Raw genomic sequence first — 8,286 nt, 5'->3', positions numbered from 1 at the left:
ATCTTCATTCCAGAGTTGGTGGGGGTTGGAGGAGTGGGGGTGTTAGCTGTGGTGTCTCCTCATTTGACAACTCAACCTTCCGCACAGGGCCCCTGCAGACACACCATGGGGAGCTGTCTCCCTTGAGGACTCTGCCCCTGAGCGGAGGGAGGCAAAGACAAGATGGGGCAGGACAATGGGGAGGGTGTCTGGAGGATGCCAGCAGCCAGGTAAAAACAGAGATATCAGCCCATTCTCTGCTTAGCTTCAAAAATCAGAATAAAGGGATCCAATTTTATAGCTTTCATCTGAAGTTAATGGATAATGAGATGCAGGATCAGCCTTATGCAGTGATGCACTATAAAGCCCCTGGGAAAGCTCTGTTTTCCCCCTCCCCAATTATCCCGCCACTGAAATGCCTTAAGTTCCACCGTTAGAGCACATGGTGTTAAGTGCAGTCCTCTGCACATCACATCCTTTAAAATACAAAAGCACCGCTGGGATACTTTATCAAACAAGGCTAGAACCAGAAAAGTAGTGCTTAGCGGGGATGCTCAGGGAGACGAGGGGCTCTGAAGATTAATCTCTAGATGCTTCTCAGTTTCACATTGGCTGAGCCTTACAAGAAAGCTAGACTCTGCCTGGGGAAGTGGGAACTCAAGGACTCCACTAGAGATGAGGTGCCTCAACTCTGGGTCTATTTCCAGTCTTGGGAAAGGGTTGGACTCTAAGCGGTAAGGCTAGTCATCATGCTGAAAGAAAAAATCAGAGACTGCCAATAAAGTAGAACTCAGGGCGATGGGAATCCTGAGCGTATGTGCACTTGGATCTGCCACTGCAGAAGCCAGAAGCTCCTCACAGGGCCACCTCTGCACGTCCCAAGGATGTCAGACTATTTAAAAAATGTTTTTTTCCTTTCCCTGGTTATATTCTGTTTGTTTGTTGTTGTTTTTTTTTAACCCAGGAGGCATGATTTGGAACTATGAAAACCTAGCAGATGGGGAAACACACAGCCAGGGTTCAAACCTGGCTAAGCGACCTTGGGCAGGTGACTTAACCTTTCTGAGACTACATTTCCAAACCAAATTCAGTATAAAGCACCTGGCATATAGTAATCCTCTATAAATGGAAGCTCTTATAGTTATGAGTATTGAGAGGGCTTCAGGACACTACCCATGAATTGGAACTGAGTCATGGAATGAATAATTACCATATTCGGAACAAATCAGAAGCCCCGACCCTGATAATTCATGCATAATCTTCTCACTGCATGGAATCCAGTCTTTCCCCAACTTAGTCTGACCTCTCAAAAATGGGTGATAAAAGAGGAAGAATGCATTCTGGACTCTTCTAAGCAGCCTGGAAACCTTAGGTTTAGAGCAAAGATGGTCTTCCCCAGAGACAGGATGGGTGGCTGTTTTCATGATACGGTTTTAAGAAAAATCGTACACCACCCTCACACAAATCTGTACTATGCCACCTGCCATGGATCTGAAATTCCATCATCACAGCTACTTCTTTCCACCTGGCAATGGCTCCTGCAGACCCCTACCTAAAAGCACACAATTTCCTGGGAGGATGTACATGTGCACACATTGGTTAAGGTTTCCTAATCTGGCAATCTGGCTTTTACCCCGTGGATCCTGAGCTGGGACTCAGGATAAGTAAGCTTTGATAGGACTGGGGATATAGAAAGGCCAGAGGCATACAGTGGAAAGTATAGGCAGCAGAAAGACACGAGGACCAGAGAAAGAAGAAAAGACACCCAGTGAGCTAGGGGACCTGCTGAGAAGGGCCACTGTGTCACCTAGGGTTTAACAGGCAAAAAATAAGTGCAATTCTAACTTTTCCAGTTTGCCTTGATACTGACTTTATCTGAGTCTTGCACCCTCCACCCTGGACTGGCTTCTTTCCAGGAGCAATTGTGTACTTGGGTGGAGAGAGAGGTGGAGGGCTGCCCTCAGCGTTCCGGCTGTCTAAGCAGCAACACCCAGGATCCCGATGACTGGCCGAGCCGCTTTGTCTCTGACCAAGACTACCACGACAGCAGTGTCAGTTCTCCACCCAGGGTTGGGGCTGAGCACTGAGTAACTAGGAGTGTGCTCTGCACATTACTGGGATTCCTGGGGGCCTTTTAGAATCTGTCATCCAAAAACATGTGTCTGGTTTGTGTTTTAATTATAATCTGTGAAAAGATGAAAAAAACAATTGTTAGTCAGTCAGTCGTATTTGACTCTTTGCAACCCATGGATTGTAGTCTGTCAGTCTCTTCTGTCCATGGAGTTCTCCAGGCAAGAATACTAGAATGGGTTGCCATTCTTTTTTCCAGGGGATATTCCCAACCCAGGGATCAAACCCAGGTCTCCTGCATTGAAGGCAGATTCTTTACCATCTGAGCCACCAGGGAAGCCCCTGTGGCTTCTAGTGCCAAAAAAGCCAATAGGCATGTGGGGCCTGGCACCTCCGAGATCTGGTCTGAACAGGTCTGAAGGCCCCTGATGTTGCTATGTTTGCAGGACTGGCCATCCTCCTACACTTGATTCACATGTTTTGGCATCATGGCAGCACATGTTCTCTCTTTAACCTGATCTGCCTAGAAACTGTGAAAGCAGTTTCTGCCACCTAAAAGGGCAATCAGAGAAGTAAGAATTGGGTTCCTCCCACATTATCCTAAATATCACTGTGATGTCAGGAAGACAATATTAATACTTACAACTCTTCTCCTCCTTGTTATTGAGAAACTTCCTGAACAGGAATGGAAAAGTCTGGGAACAGGAGAGAAGAATTGGGACTGGAGAGACTGTTAAGCAGGTGTAAATCACTGGGGGAGGGGTTCTGTAAACACTCCATCTCAGAGAGGGTGACTTTGTGGATGGGAGGAGGAGAGGGAGCTGAAGGGTGGTAATTAGCTTATTATTGTCTCCCCTGGGTGTTGTGAGAATTCCTTAGGAGACACTTGTAAAAAAGCAGAGGGAAGACAGTAAATACACATCTAATGATATGCTAAATAAATTATTATTATTATTATGACTATTATTATAGCAATTGCAACTTGCTCCTTGCATCCAAGTTTCCACTAGAGATGGGAATTGGTCCCCTTATAGCCAGGCCTCCACTCTGCCAAGATGCCCCCAGACTTCCCCACCCTCAGGAATTACTGGAGTAATTGGGCAGAGGAGACCAGGCTTCAGTTAACAGCCAGCTGCCTGGTTTCTGCAGGAGAGCAGATAAGGAGCTTGCAGAAACGTGCAAGGCCTCAGCCTGGTGCCTGTGATCGGGCTGGAGAGCAGGAAAAGGGATGTGCCAAGAAAGGCAGGGCTTGTACCTGGAGAGGAACTTTCTGACTCCCAAGCAAGGGGACTCAGAGAGGACAACAAGCAGACAACTGGGGATGGGTCACAGAAAGAAAGGGTAAATAAATATATCAATTAGGGACACCCAACCCAGAGATCCTGGTCTTCCCAGCTCCCTATCATCCTGGCGACCGTTCACACTGTGTATGTGCCTTTGCTGGGGACAGAGCAGATTGTTTTTTATCAGCTTCTCAAGGGGCTCTGGGACCCAGAAACAGCTAACAGTCATTCCAGCCCAGGTAAAGGGACCCAACCTCTCCAGGCTCAACAATGTACAGTTGACTGCTTGGGTCTCTTGTTTCCTGCCTTTTGGCCAAACACAGCTGTTATTTGAACCCTGCAGGTTCTGAGGTTTATAGCAAACCGTCCCCACCTCCTGGCCTGAGCCTAGAGACACCTGCCCAGAGTCCAGCTTAGGCAAACATATGTAAATGTCAGCCCCTCAACTCTCTCTGTGCATTTCCGTAAAGAAAGTAGCCACAATCCATTGGTGGGCATTAGGTGTTGGAAGGTGGGGGTACAGATTGTCTGCAGAGGAAACTGTCAAAAACTGGGGGACTAGAAATGAGATTCCAGGTTTAACTTAGTCCACTCTCCAGACCAGTCCCTTATCCAGACCCCAGGCAGATTGCCTCTAAGGGTTCTTAGAGGAAATAGAAACCAAAGCAGGGGCCTCCCTGCTTCAAGCCTTGATGGGATCCTGCAGACCTGGATCCTCACTAGATGGGGATCTCTGAACCTGACTCTCTCACCCCATGCCAGTGACTGCTACTAAGCTAAGTCGCTTCAGTCGTGTCCGACTCTGTGTGACCCCACAGACGGCAGCCCACCAGGCTCCCCTGTCCCTGGGATTCTCCAGGCAAGAACAATGGAGTGGGTTGCCATTTCCTTCTCCAATGCATGAAAGTGAAAAGTGACAGTGAAGTCGCTCAGTCCTGTCCAACTCTTCTCGACCCCATGGATTGCAGCCTACCAGGCTCCTCCGTCCATGGGATTTTCCATGCAAGAGTACTGGTGTGGGGTGCCATCGCCTTCTCCTCATGCCAGTGACTGCCTGCCCTCAACTCCCAGAAGGAAGCAGGGGGATTATGACAATTAAGAAATAACTATATGAAACAACCTAAATGTTACTGCAGCAGAAAATCTGAACCTTTTTAAAGTTAAAAAAATTTTTTAATAACTTTATTTATTTTTATTTTTGGCTGTGCTGGGTCTTTGCTGTTGCACAGGCTTTTCTCTGGTTGTAGCAAGCAGGGGCTACACTCTAGTTGTGATAGACAGGCTTCTCATTGTGGTGGCTTCTCTTGTTGCAGAGCACAGCCTCTAGGGCGTGGGGGCTTCAGTAGCTGTGGCACCTGGGCTCAGTAATTGAGGCTCCCGGGCTTTAGAGCACAGGCTCGATCATTTGTGGTGCACGGGCTTAGTTGCTCTGTGGCATGTGGAATCTTCCCAGACCAGGGATTGAACCCATGTCTCGTCTCCTGCATTTGCAGGTGGATTCTTTTCCACTGAGCCACCCAGGAAGCCCCACCTCAGATTTTTTTAAACATTAATTCTGATCAGTTTGGTAGCTCCACAGAGCAGGGCTGAGGCATCCGGGCATTTCCTCAGCCAGGCTAACTGCCTCCAGCTGATTTATGTTTATTTCATTTGTATATTTCCTAATAGATCAGGTGGCGTTTCCTCATTGGACCTCTCAGGCCCACTGGCAGCTCTAGCCCAGCCCAGGTCTTGACTCTGGTTTAGTTTTAATATATATTTGGGATTCTGGAAAATCAGGAGACTGAGGGCAGAGGGCAGAGCCTGACTTGCCCCCTCCCCTATTTCCTGGCTCCAGGTGCCTCACTCCAGTCCCTAACCTCCCATCTTAGGGCTGGAGCTACTCTCTTGCCCTGGCACTAACCACTGGCCCCAGCGGAGCTCACTGTGGCCAGCGGCCATGTGATCCCCCAGCCAGGCTCCAGTCCATGCACCCAGATGCCCTAGCCTGTGGTGGCCAGTGGCTGGGAAAGGTGAGACTCCCTCTGCCAAAAGCCTTTGAATTGGTTGCCATTCAGTTTACTACAAGTACCTATTGGGCAACCCCTCTGTGCCAGGCGTCAGAGAGAGTGCATGCTCTGAAGCTCCAATCTAGTGGGTAGGGGTGTGTGGAGGCTGGTGCTTGGCTTTTAACTCCAGCTGAGGGATCTCCACTCCCTTCCAGCGTCCTAAAGATCTTGGAAGCCCTGCTGGCCGCTGAAACTAAGAGCCAGGAAACTCCTTCATGCAAACCATTCAGCAAACATGCCTGCAACTCCCAGGTTTTCAAAAAATAATGAAATGAGGTTGACAGTATCTTTTTTCCCAGGGGATGGTTGGTGCAGAAGAACTGTGGAGCCTGGGCTCAGTGGCATCCGGAAGGGGCTGCTTGGAGAGCTGTGTGGATGAAAAGAAGTGAGGGACAGAGGTTCAGTTCCATGTTCCCTCCTCATTAAGGTCAAATTCTCCTCATAAAGGCTCAAGGCAGGGCTATTAGAGAGCTAAAGGGGCCCCTAAGAATCCCAATTTGGGGACCAACAAATCAGAAGGGCCCCAAAGGAGGAGAATTAGGCCCAAGCCCAGGCCTCAGAGAAGGAGGGTGGGGAGGACCTCCCCAAACTCCTATCAGAATAGGCCCAATACTGAAAAACTCACCCCTCCATCCACCAGACTCCTCAGGAGCAAGGAGGCCCAGGCTAAAGCAAGCTGTATGGGGTCCCATTACCTTGGTTTCCTGGCCGTATTAACAGAGAGCAGCAGGGGCAAAAGTGTGCCTACTTCCTGCTCCATCCCTCCTAAATGTCTTCATCTCTAAAGCCTACTTCTTAGAGACCCCAAAATTAGGGTTCAAGAGAAAGGCACCAGGCATATGAGAGGGGCTGAATGGTAGCCAATCTTTGGTTCATCAAAAGCCAAACCTAAGGCCCTTCAAGGTCTGTTCCCTGACTCCATCAGTGGTGATGGTAGGGCATCCTACCTCCATCTGGGTGGTAGGACAGTTCACTGCCTCCCCTTCCGTGCCATCTATGCCAGCCCGTCACAAAACTGGTCCCACTTTCAGTGGGTGCTCGCTGTTTACCTCTTTCCTCCCTGACTATCCCTGCTGAGCCCCAGTGTCCCTCCTTTTGCCTCCTTTCCCGGAGACTTCCCATGCTCTGTTTACCCTCCTGTAACTCCATCCCTCCATAAGTAAAGAACTCTGCTAGCTGGTTTCCTAGTTGGCCAGATACAGCTGCTCTGTTGGCCCTCTGAAAACATTTCCTGAACAAGTCTCTCCCAGCCCCTGCGTATAAATATGCCTGAACAGAGATAGACTGACCTAAGCCCAAATACACACACATCATGAGATAATTACACCCTTATATACATACAGATATCTCTATAGAGTTATATTAGCAAGTGTCTATAACTCTCGTGAGATAGCAGCATGTACATATAGGACTATAATTACTTATGTCTATTTTTATAACTATGTAGTTATAAATAGATATGCCTATATATAGTGATAATAATATAGAAATATCTCCCAAGCCATATATGGCTCTAAGTGAGTGCTCTAACTACTCTATATCACAATCAATAAGTATATATCTCCTGATACATAATTCCAACGATATACATTTATCTATATAGCTGCTCAGAGCTGTAAATCTGTCAGGATATCAAATGTCCATAAAGCTGGATGGCTAGAAGAGAGTCATATATTTTCCTATATATAAATCTGCTCTTACAACTACTGTATATGCACAAATACAATGGAAATAATTATATTTTCCTCAAGCATAAATCTGTAAACACAACCACAGCACATTTAGGTATGGTTCGAGACAGAGCAATATTTTCTAGACATCAGTCTGTCAATAGAGCCACCAGTGCCTCCAAACAGAGAGAGTTATAGTGGGAGGTATAAATAAACTCTCCAGCCGCCAAGGGATGTGTAGACCGAGATGTAAACAGGACTCTAAGCCGCCTTTCTTCTTCTTCGTTAAGTTTCCTGCTGAGAACACAGTGCAGAGGTGTCTGGGTGGTGCTATTTCCCCCCTAAAGAGGACTGGAGGTCGCTGGACTTTGGGAAATCAGGCAGGAGTTGGTGGGAGCAGCCCAGAAGCCCCTTCTAAGTCAGCCGACCGGTGGCTGAGAGCTTGGGCAAGTGGAGAGGCCTGGGGGAGAAAAAACGAAGCAGAGTCTGGCTTGAGTCACTGTCCCCAGTCTTAGGCCCCAAATCCTCGCATCAAGGAAACCCCCCGACCGACCGGGCAGCCAAGCCGAGAGAGCCAGGAGAGCCGCGGAGGCTGGGAGAAGAGGGCTGCAGGCCGACCCGGGGAGGCTGAGACCCAGCGGGGTCGCCTGCCGGTGCCGGCCCGCACCGCGCCCCGTCGCCCGGAGCAGCTGCCTCGGCGGGCGGCTGCCTGGAGCCCAAACCTGGGCCCTCTGCGCGCTCCGCGCTCAGTGCTTCCACCGACCGCAGTTCTTTCCTCTTATTGTTATTTTGCCCGGTTGGTTATGGCAATGTCCTCCACTCCGCATGGTTCTCAAATGCTAGGACGCCCGAGGGTCTCTTTCGAATCTTTGTGTTTCTACACTGGCTTTAAAGAAGAGACTCAGTGAAAAGTGTTTCTCCGTCTCTTTTCCGACCAGATGGGTCACCGGCTGTTAAAAAAAGAATCCAAACCCCTTTTAAGGTTTGTGACTTAAAATTTTTTAAAGTTTTCTTGTTATGATCATTTCTTGTTATGATCATTTTTTAAAGATCACTTGTTATGAACATTTTATCTTATTTCTCTTTTTGAAGTTGGCTAATTTGTTTTTGTATTCCTTTTTTGATTTTCTTTTCTTTTTCTTTTTTTTTGCATACGATTATTTTTAAAGGGGGATTTCGTTAGACCCGAAACTGTGGGACGGCTTCCTTCCCCGAGAGAGCGTAGGTCGCATCTCT

This window comes from Budorcas taxicolor, chromosome 5 (assembly GCF_023091745.1).
Source record: "Budorcas taxicolor isolate Tak-1 chromosome 5, Takin1.1, whole genome shotgun sequence".
Classification (NCBI taxonomy): Eukaryota; Metazoa; Chordata; class Mammalia; order Artiodactyla; family Bovidae; genus Budorcas; species Budorcas taxicolor.
Note: the sequence above shows the minus strand (reverse complement) of the source record.